Raw genomic sequence first — 18759 nt, forward strand, 5'->3', positions numbered from 1 at the left:
AGATATTATTAATTGGATTTTGACTAAGTTAAGTGAAAGAGTATTAGTCATGGAATATTATCATGCATTGTGATTATTTATTATTTAAGTGAACTTGTAAACTCAAAAATTGATATGGAGGTATACTATGATTTTGCTTAATTTTGAAGATAATTTTTTTAGAGGCAAATTAAGATCCATTTATATAAAGTTGTTTAAGATTTGGGCTATGAAACCTTTTTACAGTGCTTGATTAAAATATTCTTCGAGGATTGAAAACTGTATGTGGATCATGTATGAAACTCCTGTGTAGATGGAGAATATATTTGGGATAAAATTCTAGAATTATTCTTTGGCTTTACCGAGAATTTGAAATTTTAGATCTTTTCAAATTACAATATAGATTGGGATTTTGATTGGAAGTAATTTAGTAAATTATGAGAATACTGGTTGTTTAAATTATTTTAAGATGATCAACGATATTAACTCTATGATTGGAAAATATTTTCTGATGGGTTTCCTTGTTAAGGAGAATTTCGTTGTCAAAGAAAAGAATAGTGTTTTTGATTTTGATTGGATATTATCATGTTATTAATAGGTTCTTCTATCTGTTGTAAGAGAGAGAGAGAGAGAGAGAGAGAGAGAGAGAAATCTGGCATCCCAAGTCTAGGATTGATGGTTCTTGCATTAGCTGATCTTGGATTTGGAATGTTTTAGCCTAGATCTCTTTTCTCTTAAATTTGTAGCTTATTCTTTTGACAGAATTAAGAAATAATTATCAATCTTGAAGAAATAATTTTATTGGAGATTGTAAAGTATTCATCTCGGTGGATTATTATTAATTTAAATTATTGTCTTTGGATCCAAATAATAGATCTTGTTCATGTCTATCGGAGGCTATGTGATGTATATAAAACTTCAATTCAAAGTTTGGATTTAAGCCGATCTAGGGTCTTTTGTCAATATTGTTGTGGTTGCTAATAAAATCTAGATTTGCATAAAGAACTTGTATTTTAGAGGCTTACATGGTTATGATGAAGGATTTTTGATAAATGCTAAAGATCTCGATGAAGAAAACTTTAGGAGAGATGGTTGAGTTGGTTTTACTCATTTGTATTGATTTAACGCCTTCTAATTTGGACGAGCATTGAAAGAATTCTTCTGGTTGATTTTACGTGGAGTTTGACTTAGAATCCTCTAGTTGAACTGATAAGAGAATTAAGATTCAATCAATTTTGACCCGAGGGTGGATCTAGACGGATGGCTTGAGGTAAAGTAGGGGACGAGAATTAAAGATTTCTTTCTAGGCTTTACGTGAAAATTGAAATTTTGGATCTCCTTAGTTCAAAATACAAGGTAGTATTTTGATTAAAAAAAAAGTTATTAGTGAATTCAAAAAAAAAAAAAAATGGTGGTTTAAATCAGAGTGCGCAGCGAAAGCATAGTGGTCTAAACTATTTTTCTAAGTTGGTCAGAAGTATTATCCCTTTAATTTGGCAAGTTTTAATAACAAAAGACTTGATTTGATTTTGAATTTTTAGATGTCGCTGCACTATCTTAGGTTCTCTAATTTTATGTCATGCTAAGGAAATGCTTAACATCTTGAGACTAGAATTAATAGATCATCGATTTTGATTTTGGATCTGGAATATTTTGGTGTAGACCTATTTCCTCCTAAATCTGAAGCTTGTACTTCTTCAATTAATATCAACCCTCTATTTGAAAGAACTTGAGGTTGTCAAGTGACTTAGATGAATATTCCACTAGGGGTGGATTAGAGTTATTTATGATCTAATCTTGTGATAGATCGATTAATCAAGAGTAGTTGATATTTTGACAAAGAAACTTGATGTTCTTATTCAAAATTAAGACGTTGATTTTTATTTATGAGAGAGAGAAGTTTGATTTACATCATCTATAAAAAGAACCAAATCTGGAGGTATTGGACCTTATTCTAATGATAAGATGAAATTATATTGATAAGTAGAACTATTGGAAGACTGAGGTTAGTCTTCTAGTAGAGAAGAATGTTGTTGGTTCTATGAATAATCTGAAGGTAGCTATGTAATTTTCATCAGTGGGGTTTTCTATTGTTGACAATTCTTGGGAGAATCTTGGGCATCTTAAATTTAGTATTAACGGATTGATGGTTACTTGGTTGGACTTAGATCTGGAAAGTTTTAACATGGATCTCCTATTCCTAATTCTAACATTGTTAATCTGGCTATTTGAAAGGGCTTGAGGTTTTATAAGACAAAGGTTGATCATTATATCATGGGAAAAAAAAAATGAGGAGCATTTGATACTAAAGCTTTCTCCTACTTACATTTAACCGATTAAATTTCTATGTAGAATTAATCTGGAGCAAAAAATTTCTTGAAAAAAAAAAAGGAATTATGACATTTTAATCCAAGGCTGGAAGGTTAGTCTTATTTTGAAAGAGATCAAAAGAACTTGCTATGAATCATAGATGGAAAGGATTAAGTTTTAAGATGCCATAAATTTGCCAAAATCTTGTGAGCCTGCATTTCGAGATGGGGATTGTTTAGGAGGTCGGGAATGATATGATGTTTTTATACTTTCAAAATTTGAAGCCTTAAGTGAGTTAATTTCGAGGACGAAATTATTTTAAGAGGGGAAGAATGTGAGACCCTGGAACTGGGCCCGGTCCACTTGACCGGCCCAGTCCCAAGTTTTGGCCTCACGTGCGGCGCACGTGAGGCAACGGGATGGAGGGATCCATCCCGAAGAAGAAGGAGCCCCTATTTTAGGGCTCCTTCTCCTTCTCCTTTGAGTCCACCGAAGGAGACCGCCACACCCAAGGAAGAAAGGGGGAGGGTCTTCTTCGCGTTTCCGGAGAGAGAGAGGAAGAGGGAGAGCCGAGAACACGGATGACCCTTTTTCCTTCATTGCCGCCGGAAAGGAAAGTCGTCGGACCTGCGTCGGGGCTGAGGTAAGGCCTTCTCCTCTTCCTCTCTTGGTGATTAGCCATGGTGTATGGGGGTTTTGAGCCGGCCGATCGCCGGATTTTGGCCCAAAACGGGATGCTCTGCTTCGGCTGTATGCTTTAGCCGTCGGCGTGTTCGCTACCGAGGGTGGTCGGGCTTGCTCCGCCGCCTCCTGCCGTCGTCGGGGCCGGCCACCATGGTTGCCCCGGAGTCCGACCGAGAGGGAAGAAGAAGAAGAAGGGGGGGTCACGGGACCCCCTATTTCACCGAAGGAGAAGAGGGGGGAGTCGGGAGAGAAAAGAAGAAAGGAGAGAAAAAAAAAAGAAGGAAAAAGAAAAAGAAAAGAAGAAAAAGAAAAAAAAAATGAATAAGAGAGGGGGGTGGTTTACGGGTACGAACCCGCACTCGGGGTGCTAGGCACTTCTTGCAGGGCCACCCATGGGAGGATATTAAAAATTTAAGTCTTTGTATATATATATTGTGATGAATTTTAAAAGAAGAAAATGGTTTTTAAATATTAGGTTCTGCGAGGGATTTGCGGAATTAATTAGATTTATTGTGGATCGCGTTCGCAAGGTAAGTGATGTAACCTCTTTTCTAGATTTATCAGCAAACTATATATATGTTTCACGAATCGAATTATTCATGATTTCGAGTTTGATGCATGGATTATATGTGTATTTTAGAATATTATATGATTATGATTGAACGTATTTGCTTCTGATTTGAATTGTGTTTAATTGCTCTGACATTGTATCTTTTGGCTTGGAACACTAAACATAATATAAGAAATGATTATGACTTGAACTAGATTCAGACTTGCAGTCGGGCTATGTTGAGGACCCTGCCAATGGGGGCTAATACATTGGTACCGCAAGAAGAATAGTCGGTGATATGACCCTACCACAGGGAACATGTGGTCATAGTTCCTGGCTGTTGAGTTGAATCTGATAAATTGAAAGAAATTAAGATATGAACGACATTTGGTTTTGACATTGTATGTTTTTTTTATATATAACTGAAATATGAAATAGAGAACAAGCTGAACTATCGACCTGGCTATGTTGAGGACCCCGCCAATGGGGGCAGATACGTTGGCAATTGACTGTCCTGAAGGACTCACCGCAAGAAGATTAGTCGGTGTTGATGACCCTGCCACAGGGAACATGTGGTCATAGTCCAGGATCGACATGATAAATTGAATATGTGAAAGAATCCTGAAACCGCGAAAAGAATCTTTTGAATTTAAGAAATATTTGACTTATACTTTGGAACTGCATATTTATTTATTTTCCACATATTATTGCTTGATTTATCTAGCTAGAGTGTTCATTACTTACTGGGCTGTCTAGCTCATTATACCATCTCTTGTTGTTTTACAGATTTCGAAAACTAGTCTATTGGGGATTCAAATTGGGAGAGCGACTAGAAGGATTGTGGCACAAGTTATCTTAGATTAGGATTATTTAAGTTGATTTGTTATTATGGACATTTATTATGATTGGTGGACTTTTATTATTTTAAGAACTAGCACTACAGGAAAATGGGCCTTTCCCGGCATTTTTTAAAGCCATTACCGACGCTTAAAAGCGTCGGCGAAAGTACCGCCCACGCTAAAAGAAGCGTCGCAAAAGCGTCGGAGATGCCTGAGTGGGAAAATTTTTTGCCGACGCTAAGCAAAAGCGTCGGCAAAAGTCGGGATTTGCCGACGCTTGGAAAAGCGTCGGTGTTTGCTTTTTTCCGACGCACAAAAGCGTCGGTATAAACTCACGTGGCGGTGGCAGGATTTAGTCCGATGCTTATTTTCCCCGACGCTTATTAGCGTCGGCAAAAGCGTGCCATCAGCAGGTTTTTAACGACGCTTTAAAGCGTCGGGAGTGCTTTTTTTAAAGAAAAAAAATTAGAAAAACAAATACAAAGCGTGCCATCAGCAGGTTTTTAACGACGCTTTAAAGCGTCGGGAGTGCTTTTTTTAAAGAAAAAAAATTAGAAAAACAAATACAAATTAAGAAACATATTATAGCATTATGAACCTGCATTACATTTACATCAAAACAAACATTCAGATCATTCAAAAAATGCATATTGTCATATATGATGAAATTTACATAATAAGTTTAGAATTACAATGTATTTTAAAAAATATAAGAAAAATACATATAAAACTTCTTAGATATCTGTCTCAAAAATATCAGGGACCGGATTCAGCACCATCATCATCTCTACGAGCTGTTGAAGTATCAGAAATCTACAAAAAAAAAAAACTTTAGAAGTTAGGAATATGAAAATCATTAACTAATGAAAATCACGTAGACTCCACACGTCCTGTGCTCGAGTAGGTCCTCGTGTCCTCCTCACTCTCCCCAGTCCATCTATAAAAATAAAATAAAATATCCATAGATTGTAAGAAAAATTAATATAAAAAATGTAAATCAAATTACCCTGGATGTGCACGTCATCCATGTCTGGACAATCAGCAGGTGGCACGTGCTCAGACCGAGACTCGTGCTGATGGGGCTCGTCGGGCTGCTGGGACCGTGGGGACTGATCGGAAGGAGATCCCACGGATGTGTGCTGAAACTCAACATCTCTGAATCGTTTTCCTCGTGGCATGTTGTTACTTAGTATGCACAAAAAGAAGCAATATTAGTTAAATAATAAATAAAATCTAAATAAATTGCTAATTAATTCAATATATAGAAGTAATTTCTATACATTAAGCAAATGTATAGAAATGCCAGAAATGCTTAGAACCTGCCACCATTCTCCAACCGATGAACAAATAGCCCACGATTTCCTAATGCTCAGCACAGAACACATCTCAAAGGCAAGTTCCAGTTCCTCTTTGTTTGATTCTCCACTGTTAATAGCTTTTTAATCAACAACAGCCTTCCAATATCTCTAAGCTTCTTCAGAATTGCACTCCTCCAAGTAGCATAAAAGATAGGAGGAACAGATCCCTCAGCAGTGGGGAAAAAAAAATAATCATAGAAACCTTTCACATGGAAGATCCCATATCCAAGTCACCCTGTCTATGCCCTCATTCAGAAGCACATGCTGTTGGATGCTAACCAAATCAGCCGCCTCATCTTGCTCCTCCTCAACTTGGGCCAAATAGAAAGCTGAAGGAAAATAACTGATGGAGCTTAATAGTAGGAGGAGTTGATTCCCTAGCAAAATATAGGAGGAGTTGAAAAAAAATTCTCTTTTGCCTTCAGAACACTCTTTCATGCAGGTGAAGTAGTGTTGCTCGGGGAAGAGCTTGACCATCCAACTCTTTTTCTATATAGTATCTAAGTTCGACAAAACATTTCCAAGATAAACTTCCTTCCAGTAGCAATCTCCACCACCACTTTAACATCAAAGGTTTGGTACTAATTAAAGACCTTGATGTCCTACTGTGGGAGGCTTCTTCCACTTTGCCAGGGTGCCACTGCTATGCTGTAGTGACTGATGTGAGTGGTTATATTCAGTATAGAGCTTTGTAAAGCAGTCTGCACATATTAAAAGATAAACCGATATCTCTCTTCCTAAAACATGCTTGTTATTGACGCATTGGATATAACCACTCACATCAGTCTGGTGACTTAGACATCTGATTATTCATTGGTCTGGTGGGGGGAGAGTTTAAGTGATCATGTCTACACTACATGAAAGTAATTAATCTGTCCAAAACAATAGAGCTACATATGAGCAGTTCACTTTTGATGCAATAAAGGTTTGCAAAGAATGTATTTTATGACTGTTAAAACAAGTTCAAGATTGGTTCTTTCAGGGTTTGGAGTGGCATGGCAGCAAACAGCTCGTTTAAGGGAATTGTTGTTACTCAGGTAAGGAAGGAACTGAGCCACAACACCATGTCATTGTGTAAATCGAGGTACTCGTTGGTGGTGTTGATTCTTTTGAGCACAATAGTAGGTCATTTATTGAAAATGTTATCATTGTGGTCTAGTTTATAGGTGGTTCTTTAGACAATGTTGGTAGAGCTTGATAAGAAATATAAATCATGCATCCCCTGTCCGAGGGTTCGTTTGTTCTACTTGTATAGAACAAAAGCTACCAAGCATGGATAAAAAAAAGGGGAGACAGTGCTACTTTTAATGGGATTTTGATCAAAGTCTTAAAAAATGTGTTTATAATGAAATCATTTGGTTTCTCGAAATGTGTGAATCTAGTTGAATCTTCAGGCTGGGATGAATAGTAAACTGTTGGGAATGGAGCCCAAAGCAGTTCAGGGCAAATGCCTTGATTCCAATCTTTTGCTTTGGAGAAGATTAGCAGCATATATATCTCTTGACTGATGATTATCTGTTACCATATATGTTATCCAATGAGTCAATAACAAGCATGTGTTAGAAATATCGCCATTTAGCAGGAAAATAACCTCCTGTTACTAGTTCTCTTCTGTATGGGCCGTGTTCTATATGAAACATTAATTAGTTCATGTAGAAATTGATTGCAGCACTCCACCGACAGTTTAATCATGCTGTATATTAGCTTCAAGTTTAATCATGCTGTTTCATCGAAGAAATGGCTTAAAATCTATCACATCTCGACCTAGGATAGGGTTTGTATCTTTTGCATGAAAGAAGAATTTACCTCTTTCTCAGGCGGAGGGAGATGGGATCGGCCGGTCGGCGCCGCAGAGGAGGGAGGATGAGAGAAGGATGCGGACGGTCGCCCGGCGCCGGAGAGGAGGAAGCAGGAGAGGAGCTTGGCGTCGGACGTCGCTCGGCACCGGAGAGGACAACAGACGGGGAAGGCGGTGGATTGATGTCGGCGCCAGAGGGAGGAGGAGAGGAGAGTGGCTTGGATTCGTGGCTCAAATCCAGGAGACGGGGGAGGCGGTGGATGGTTGTCGGCGCCGGAGGAAGGAGGAGAGGAGAGTGGCTTGGCTCAGATCCAAGAGACCGAGGAGGCGGTGGATTGATGTCGGCGCCGGAGAGGAGAGGAGAGGAGAGGAGAGCTAGGGCATCGAGAGGAGGTTTGAGATGGGGATCAGTTTTGAGATGGGTTTTTGCCTCCGACGACGCTTATAAGCGTCGTCATAGGTCTGTTTTTCCACAACGCTTAAAAAGCGTCGTTGATTCCAAGTCTCTACCGACGCTTTTTGAAAGCGTCGGCATAATTTTGCGCTGAAGGAAAATTTTCCGACGCTTTTCCCTAGCGTCGGAAAAAAAGCGTCGGGAAATATTATTTTTCCTGTAGTGTAGGTTTCTGCATGTTGGTAAATGATTATTCCGCTGCATATTTAGACTTGTGCTTGAGTTAGTCAATGGAATAAGATTTCAATTTATTCTGTTAAATTATTTTGGAATTTCATAATTGAGGTGTTTGGTTTAGATGCCTTGCATGCTCGTGGGGAGAGTTTCCTACGGGTGTGCGGCGGTTGGCGCGACCCCCCAGCCCGCGATCTCGGGACGGGGGCGTGACACTACTCATCATAGAGAGAGCATCCATCTGCCACCCCCTGAAGCCTGTGTCTAATGCTCTGCTTAATAGAGGAGTAGTCCTTGCATCGAAGGCAGCGGCCGGTGATAGGTACCCCCAAATATTTCAATGTGCCCTCCTGCTCGCCCACTCCCAAAATCTGCATAATATCTTCACCTGAGGCTTGGTTCTTAGATTGAAGCAAATAGTTGACTTGGCTAGATTGACCCATTGGCCGGAGGCTGCACAATAATCCATGAGGATCCTCCGGATAACCGTTGCCGCCTGCCTTGTCGCCCGAGCTAGAAGCAAACAATCATCTGCAAATAACAGGTGCGAGATCTAAATCGACTCTAGCCCTTGCCTATAGGCCTGTAGTACTTGAGTTTCGACAGCCCACTGGAGGGCGCTAGACAATGAATCCAGGCACATGATGAAAAGCAGTGGAGACAGCGGGTATCCCTGTCGTAGCCCTACATAAAGATGGACTCCTTCATGAAGACGGACTCCTTCAAACTTTTTCTGGTATCGAGATTCCCATTCTCCATAAAGACGGATCGGATTTCTGCTGGGTTTGGGACTCCCTCCTCCATGATAGGACTCCTTCATGAGGCAGACTCCCATCCAGCATTGCTCTTGCTACCAAGAAAAAAAAAAGAATGCCCCAAAAGGAAGGCACCATCCACGACCATTGGACTCCTTCTCAGGACTCTATGAGGCGGACTCCCATGTGGACTTCTATTGCCAAAAAAAGGATTGTATGCCCTAGACTTTCATAGACTTCAGACTTTCAACCAGCAACTCCCATCCAACACTCTTTTGTGTGCTGGTCTCTGTGATCACACCATCCACATCGAGCGGTTCTCCATGATCACACCATCCATAGTGAGCAGTTTTCCACAGGAAGCCTTTGCTCTCGAGCCATCATAGAGTGGCACCTACTGCTACCCTACCTCCTCGTCCCTACAACATCAACATCAAGTTTGCTGGTTGCATCCTCAACTTTGTTGCTCACCTTTATCTGTATTGATCTGGGATCTCTTTGATCTCCATTGGTATGAGACCCAATCTCCTGTCCCTCTCTATCTCTTCCCCATCACTAAACCCTAATATTTAAACCCTAGTTGATGCCTCTAGTTCTTAGGATTTTCTTAAAAATTGTCCAATTTATGCCTTTATAGCCTAGAAATTTTATATAATTGCTGTATGTGCTTCATATGAATAAGTTTCATACCTTACAACTTATCTAATAAGGCCTCTAACATGAATTCTTGGGAAATTTAAGTTCTCATACCTTTTGGTTCATCATGAAAACTTTGTCTTCCATTTCATAATTTTGTAGGTTTAATGAGAACATTTATGTGTTTCCTACCGTGCCATTTGAGCATGCTCATAGAGGTAGCCATAAACTCCTCCTTTTTTGTACACTTGATACTTTGTAGATATCTAGTTTACCCAAAATGACTAAAACAAGAAAACAATATTTTTCTTTAAGCTCAAGTTTCATGGCCAATTTGAATTAGAATGATTGTTTTTAAGCTAAACAGCAACATTTCATTATGCATTGCTTTGACATGATCACTAATACATCTCAGAGCTGACCTACACTAATAAGACAAACTAACCAATGAAAGCTCACCACCTAGCTATAAGGTGACCATTTAAAGCTTATCATGTAGCCTATCCAAAGGGCATGCAGAGAGTCCACTGCATCTCAAGCTTTCTCCATAGATAGCAACAACTTGGCCATATCATTTGCTATTTCCTAACAAACATGGCACCCAAGCAAATCTTGCTACTGAGAAATGCAAGAGAGATTTATGAGCGAGATACGCGACTTATTGAGTTATCAACCAGCATATATCCCTCAAACTACTTGGCGACACGGTTCTCGTCCTCGCCTATATATTGCATTCCTAAGGGCCTTCCATGTAAGTTCTCTTTTGACTCTTCTGCACTACCTTGCACTCTTCTTAGGCTTTCTCTTGTTCTCTGAGAGTCATGTCTGACTTAAGCATCAAAAGGTCCCCTGCCCGATGCACTCCATTAGGTTGACTTCCTCATTTTTGCTATTTCAAGTTAGAGCCAGCATTGGAGCACCACCCGAAGCTATTCCTCCATCTTCCAACTCCACCAGAGCATTGCTGCAGAGGCATGCAGCAATCCTCTCTGATTTCTCTGATCTAGATGGCAAATGAGTCAGAAATTCTAGTGACCACCACCAACTCGATGCCCAAGTCGAACAAATTTTCAACGACAATAAATTGGCATTGGAAGGAGGGCCTTGATCTCATCTCTAAAGGTCTGATCGATATAGTAGATGACACAACCATAAAATCAAAGAGAACTCAAGTAACGATCGCAGCCTCCCAATAGGATACAGCCATGGAGTCCGACAGCTCTTTATAGAGCCTCAAAAGGCTCCTCCTTAGCAAGAGCCACATCTTGATTCCCTCCTCACCACTGAAAAGTTCCATTTGCTTATGTGGCAAGTTTAGATGCTTGCTATCACTACAAGAACCTGTAGTGGACAACTTCAAATCAACAGTAGGAGAAACTACAGCTGCAGCAGCTGTCATAGCAGACTCATGCACCCGAAGATCAGGAGGACCTAGTGCAGCCGAGTCATGGTTCTCTTGCTTGAAGTCCATGATGGGCCCAACACAGGCCCTATTCTCATCCATGAAGTTCAGGGCGAGTGAGGCGATGTCGGTCCTCGAGTTCGCAATCTCAACAGGGACCAATGCTAGGGCATTCGTCCCACCACCATTCGGAGAGGACTCCAGGAGGGAGGTTGACCTCCTTCGTGGGTTTGAGGAGATGGATCGACATCTTGAGGCCTTAAGAGGCTGCAATGCTGAGCTCGAGAATGAAGTTAATTGCACAACTTGTTGGGGTATGTGGAGACCATTGGTGATGAAGAGAATTGAAGGAGAATCAATTCTGCATAGTTCTGTCTGGCAGACTGTCCGAGTCGACTCGAGCTACAGTCGAGTCGACTCGGGAACAGCCGAGTCGAGTCGACCCGGAAGGAGAAACGTCAGAAGACTGAGAAAAACCATGTTTCTGTCTGGACTGTAAGAGTCGACTCGAAGGTTGGTCGAGTCGACTCGAAGCATCGTCGAGTCGACTCGAGCTACAGTCGAGTCGACTCGAGATCGTGCCAGTTATACTAGGATTTGTCCAGACGTGCCAGAGTCGACTCGAACTACAGCCGAGTCGACTCGGGCTCACGGGAAATCATACGGACGAGTTTCCTTTGGTGTTTTTTGGTGGCGTTTCGACGGCTATGATCATCTGAAGGTCTTGAGACTATATATAGGACTCATGAGAGCCCTAGAGATTGACGATTCCAATATTTTTGAGAGAGACTCTTGTTTGTTTTGTGAGGCTAGGGTTCTAGAGAAGAAGAGGATTGGGATTCTTCTTCTTGTGCAAAGGGAATTCTATGTGAATCTCTTGTAGAGCGATCGCTTGTGATCGTTCGGGTGTGCGCTATCTCTGTAATCAGTTCATCCTAAGTGAGATTTGGAGCGGTGGAGGACGTAGGCTACTTGTAGCCGAACCTCGTTACATCTTTGTGTTTGCTTTGCTATTTTCTTCTTTCTTCTTCCTTTGATTTGATAATCCGCTGCGGTGCTCAAGTATTTTACCCTATTGATACCAGGGGTAATCTTTTGCCCTTCGTAGCGGAGCGAAGAGGTGATCCTTGAGTCCGGTGTCGAGGGAGCGAGAGAGTGCTTATCTGTTTATTCTCTCTTTGCTTGTCCGACGTTGGTGGTGGTGCCGGTGTGAGTGGGTTCCGGCACAGTCGCTGCCCCCAACAAGTGGTATCAGAGCTATTGGTATTCTGCGATGGCGGATGAAGGGAAGTTGCGAATTGAGAAGTTCAATGGCACGAACTTCGGGTTTTGAAAGATGCAAATAGAGGATTACCTTTACCAGAAGGATCTCTATTTACCTCTTGGAGGCAAAGCGAAGAAACCAGAGAAGATGTCCGATGAAGACTGGGAGGTCCTCGATCGGAAGACGCTCGGCACCATTAGATTGTCACTTGCATCTCAAGTGGCATTCAACATCAAAAACGAGAAGACGACGATGGAGTTGATGGCAACATTGTCACGGATGTACGAGAAACCCTCAGCATCAAACAAGGTATTTCTCATGAAGAGGTTGTTTAATCTTCGTATGAAAAATGGCGGCAGCGTAGCAGAATATCTCAACGAGTTCAATGGACTCACGGCCCAGTTGGAGTCAGTGGAGATTAGTTTTGACGATGAGATTCGGGCATTGCTAATCCTCTCCGGATTGCCTGATAGCTGGGAGGGCCTGGTGATGGCGGTGAGCAACTCTTCGGCGACGGAAAAGTTGATTTTTGATGACGTTGTGGGAGTGCTTCTGAGTGAAGAAGCAAGAAGGAAATCTTCTGGAGCTACGGAGTCGTCTGGAAGTGCACTAAACACCTCTGACCGGGGAAGACAAAAGAAGGACGGTCGATTTCGAAGCGACTCGAAGTCGAGATCCAGCAGGTCTCGAGCACCTCAGAACAAGAGAGCGAAGTGCTGGAACTGCGGAAAGACGGGGCACTTTAGGAGGGACTGCAAATCTCCTAAAGGGAAGCAAGGCGACCACACCGAAGGAGTCAGCAAGGATCTGGCAAATCTTGCTGAAGACGGTGACATGGATGCCCTCGTTCTATCTTTATCTACCTGTGACGAGTCTTGGGTGATAGACTCGGGCGCGTCTTTCCATGCTACATCCCAACGGAAGCTTCTTGGAGGATATGAGAAGGGAGACTTCGGCAAAGTCTACCTAGGGGATGGAGAGCCTTGCACCATACAAGGAAGGGGAAGCGCGGAAGTGAAGTTGATTTCTGGATCTTTACTTGAGCTTGAGGACGTACGGCACCTGCCTCAACTGCAGAGGAATCTGATTTCTGTTGGACAGTTGGCGAGCCAGGAGTACAAGACTACTTTCACAGCTGATCAGTGGAAGATATCCAGGGGTTCGTTGACGGTGGCTAGTGGCAAGAAGGTTGGGACACTTTATGTCGCCAACGGCACGGAGAACTCTATTGGAGTTGTTGCAGCAGATGTGGACACCAAGTTATGGCATTGCAGACTAGGGCACATGAGTTATCAGGGACTGGAGGTGATGCACCAGTTGGGAAAGCTGCAGGGTCTCAGGAGTGTTGAGATGGACTTCTGTGAGGATTGTGTTCTCGGAAAGCAGAAGCGTGTTTCATTCAACAAAGAAGGTAAACCTCGGAAGCAAGAAAAGCTAGATCTCGTGCATACGGATGTGTGGGGGCCTGCACCGGTTTCTTCCATTGGTGGATCTCAGTACTATGTTACTTTTATTGATGATGCTACCAGGAAGCTTTGGGTGTTCTTCTTGAAGCACAAGTCAGAGGTATTTGGGGTCTTCAGGAGATGGCAAGCGATGGTAGAACTTGAGACAGGAAGGAGGTTGAAATGCCTGAGATCGGACAACGGTGGTGAGTATTGTAGCAAGGAGTTTGAGGACTACTGTGCAGAGGCTGGGATTGTCAGGCAGAGGACAGTTCCAGGAACACCACAACAAAATGGAGTTGCTGAAAGGATGAACAGAAAAATTAATGAGCGTGCCAGGAGTATGAGGATACATGCTGGATTGCCACAGCAGTTTTGGGCGGAAGCAGTTAACACTGCTGCCTACTTGATCAACAGAGGGCCATCAAAGAAACTTGAATTTGGAATTCCTGAGGAAGCATGGACAACGAAGAAGATTGATTTGGCGCACTTACGAGTATTCGGTTGTACCAGTTATGTCCATGTTGATTCCAGTCAAAGAAGCAAACTAGACGCCAAATCAAAGAAGTGCTTTTTCGTTGGATACGGAGGTCAACAGTTTGGGTATCGGCTTTGGGATCCCGAACACAGGAAGATCATTCGTAGTAATGATGTGGTATTCAATGAGAAAATGCAGCAGAGCACTGAATCAGAAACAAAACCTGTTGAGCCGTGTTTTGTGGATCCTGAAGAGGAGTCTACAAATTCTGGTCAGAAGACTCAGTCAGAGCAAGAACCTGAAGTTTTAGCACCCTCTCCACAACTAAGAAGGTCCACTCGTAGTACTCACGGAAAGCCTCCTCAAAGGTATGATGGGACTCTTAGTTATTTGCTGCTCACAGATAATGGCGAACCTGAATGCTTCACGGAGGCATTGGAGGTTGATACCAGGGAGGAGTGGGAGTTGGCTATGGATGATGAGATGGAGTCATTGGAGCAGAATCAAACGTGGGATTTGGTGGATCTGCCCAAGGGGAAGAAAGCACTGTCAAACAAATGGGTTTACAGGCTGAAGGAAGAGCAGAATGGGAAGAAGCGATACAAGGCCAGGCTGGTTGTAAAAGGATTTCAGCAGAGAGCAGGTATCGACTTCACGGAGATCTTTTCTCCTGTAGTCAAGATGAGTTCTATTCGGGCGGTGCTGAGCATGGTGGCAGTAGAGGATCTTCACTTAGAGCAGCTTGATGTGAAGACGGCCTTTCTCCACGGAGATCTCGATGAGGAGATATATATGCAGCAGCCGGAGGGATACATTGCAGCTGGCACGGGTGACTTGGTTTGCAAATTGAAGAAAAGCCTATATGGTTTGAAACAGGCGCCCAGGCAATGGTATCTCAAGTTCGATAGTTACATGCTTGAGATAGGATACAGGAGATGTCAGGAGGATCACTGTTGCTACTTTCGGGACTTCGGCACATCTTACATTATCTTGCTATTATATGTTGATGACATGTTAGTTGCAGGAGCTAGCATGCATGAGATTGCAAAATTGAAGCTGAAGCTGTCAAGAAAATTTGCAATGAAGGATCTAGGAGCAGCAAAACAGATCCTTGGGATGCGGATCAGCAGAGATAGGTCTAAACATATCCTCAGACTATCTCAGGCGGAGTACATCAGCCGAGTACTCAGGAGATTCTGCATCGAGGGTGCCAAACCTGTTGGCACACCGCTGGGTGCCCACTTAAAGCTTTCAAAAGGGCAAAGTCCGAAGACGCAGGTGGAGGAGCTCAATATGTCAAAAATTCCGTATGCATCGGCGGTGGGAAGCTTGATGTATGCTATGGTGTGTACGAGACCAGACATTGCTCAAGCAGTGGGAGTTGTGAGTCGCTTCATGAGCTGCCCAGGCTTGGAACATTGGCGCGCGGTCAAATGGATACTGAAGTATCTGAGAGGCACGGAGCACATGTCATTGTGCTATGGAGGTTCTGAGATCCGGTTACAGGGCTTTGTGGACTCAGACATGGCAGGGGACTTGGACGGCAGGAGGAGCACGACGGGGTACTTGTTCACCTTGGGCAGTGGAGCCGTCAGTTGGATTTCCAGGTTGCAACCAGTTGTTGCATTGTCGACTACGGAGGCGGAGTATGTGGCAGCCACAGAGGCGTGCAAGGAACTAATATGGCTTCAGGGCTTGATGAAGGAACTTGGGAAGGAGCAGAAGGATTGCATGTTATATTCAGACAGTCAAAGTGCAATTCATCTGGCGAAGAATTCAGCTTTCCATTCGAGGACGAAGCATATTGACATACGGTACCACTTCGTGAGGCCATTGCTCGAGCAGGGACTCGTCAAGTTGGAGAAGATTCATACAAGTCAGAATCCTGCAGATATGTTGACGAAGGTCGTCACGGTGGAGAAGCTAAGGAGTTGTTCAGCTTCTGCTGGTCTTCATGCTTGAAGACGTTGAGGAGGCATCGTACCTATCTCACTAGGATGATTCATTTTCAGTGGGAGCACAGAGGAGAGCCAAACAACAAGAGGATATACCCAAGGTCTCCAAGTGGGAGATTGTTGGGGTATGTGGAGACCATTGGTGATGAAGAGAATTGAAGGAGAATCAATTCTGCATAGTTCTGTCTGGCAGACTGTCCGAGTCGACTCGAGCTACAGTCGAGTCGACTCGGGAACAGCCGAGTCGACTCAAGGCTCGTCGAGTCGACCCGGAAGGAGAAACGTCAGAAGACTGAGAAAAACCATGTTTCTGTCTGGACTGTAAGAGTCGACTCGAAGGTTGGTCGAGTCGACTCGAAGCATCGTCGAGTCGACTCGAGCTACAGTCGAGTCGACTCGAGATCGTGCCAGTTATACTAGGATTTGTCCAGACGTGCCAGAGTCGACTCGAACTACAGCCGAGTCGACTCGGGCTCACGGGAAATCATACGGACGAGTTTCCTTTGGTGTTTTTTGGTGGCGTTTCGACGGCTATGATCATCTGAAGGTCTTGAGACTATATATAGGACTCATTAGAGCCCTAGAGATTGACGATTCCAATATTTTTGAGAGAGACTCTTGTTCGTTTTGTGAGGCTAGGGTTCTAGAGAAGAAGAGGATTGGGATTCTTCTTCTTGTGCAAAGGGAATTCTATGTGAATCTCTTGTAGAGCGATCGCTTGTGATCGTTCGGGTGTGCGCTATCTCTGTAATCAGTTCATCCTAAGTGAGATTTGGAGCGGTGGAGGACGTAGGCTACTTGTAGCCGAACCTCGTTACATCTTTGTGTTTGCTTTGCTATTTTCTTCTTTCTTCTTCCTTTGATTTGATAATCCGCTGCGGTGCTCAAGTGTTTTACCCTATTGATACCAGGGGTAATCTTTTGCCCTTCGTAGCGGAGCGAAGAGGTGATCCTTGAGTCCGGTGTCGAGGGAGCGAGAGAGTGCTTATCTGTTTATTCTCTCTTTGCTTGTCCGACGTTGGTGGTGGTGCCGGTGTGAGTGGGTTCCGGCACAGTCGCTGCCCCCAACACAACTGACCCTCCATTCTCGATAAATATTATGGAGGAACCCATTCCTTGGTTCAAGATACCTTGGAGATCTATGATGGGACTATTGATCCCTTGGACCACCTGAAAAGTTTTTGCCTGTTCTTTGAATGTTAAATCATGATGAGTTGTTATCATTGCATTAGCGGGGTTCACAAGGTATTCCAATGATTATTCTTGATTTTCTTTTCTTGAATCTTTCATCAGTTTTGGTTGTGCTTGTTGCCCCTGCAGATTATAGAGCTTTGTGAGAAGCGTCTACCAAAACATGAGGCTAAAGGCATAGGGAAAGTTCATGAGTTGGTGGATATGGTGATTGAGGTTTTTCCTCCAAGACCTCAAGAGACACATAATGAACAAGAAGCGCACAATGAGATGAAAATGGAATGAAATGAAGGCTTCCACCAAAACTTAGAAACACTTGCAGTTATGGCGCCAAAGGCCATCTCATCATGGCTCACCGAGTGCACAATCTCAAGACCTTAATAGTTCTAGAGTAAGGCTCCGTTTGGGGGAGCTTTTGGAGGGCCAAAAAGCACTTTCTGGCCCTCCAAAAGCACTTTTAGATGAAAAAAGGTGTTTGGTAAAAATTTTGGAAAACTGTTTTAGTTTTTTCAGAAAGCTAAAAATAGCTTTTTGGGAGAAGCTCTATTTTAGATATTTCCAAAAAAGCTGTTTTGAGCTTTATCGGAAAGCTATTTTTTGGATCAAAATATCCATAATAAAATATAACAATTACATACTTTATCCCTTTATAAATCTAAAATCTACTAGAGCCCTAACAAAGAATCTTAGCCATGGATCAAGCTCCCTTATGTACAAGAAAAGATATATTCTTGTTTCCTATTATTGTATTATACTATAAATATAATATTATATTACATTATATCATAATACATTAATATGTTGTGTTAAATAATTTAATATTATGTTATATTATGAAAAATTAATGTATGCTAATAATTATAATATTTTATAACTTTATTATTGTATTATACTATAAATATTATATTATATTACATTATATCATAATATATTGATATGTTATGTTAAATAATTTAATATTATATTAAATTATTATTTTATAGTATACAATGTTATATTACTATATTATAATAATATTATATTATATTACAGTAATATTATACTATATCATATATTTATATATTAATATATGTTATATTTTATTATGCTCTACTGTATAATACTATACAATGTCCTTTATGGTAATTTTGTCATACAAAAGTACTTTCTCAGTTTGTTTACCAAATACATGTTAAAGTACCACAGTACTTTAGAAGTATAGTTACCAAACAGCAAACAAATTTTTATAAAAGCTCTACTTCAGAAAGCTCTACTTCCAACAACTCTACTTCCAACAGCTCTACTTTCAAAAGCTCTACTGCCAACAGCTCCCTCAAACAGAGCCTAATTATCTAAGGCAGCATAGAAATGATGATTGTTCCCATTATGGATGACAATTAGGGAATGCTGGGGCTATAATTAATACTCTGGAAGGTTAGCAGGCTTCTGCAGCATTTTATGGATATACAGCTCTGCTTGAATAAAAATTCTTTCTACAGTGTTATCGG

The sequence above is a fragment of the Phoenix dactylifera genome, chromosome 5 (assembly GCF_051530095.1).
Source record: "Phoenix dactylifera cultivar Ajwa chromosome 5, Ajwa_hap1_PhDact_Kaust_v1.1, whole genome shotgun sequence".
NCBI classification, from domain to species: Eukaryota; Viridiplantae; Streptophyta; class Magnoliopsida; order Arecales; family Arecaceae; genus Phoenix; species Phoenix dactylifera.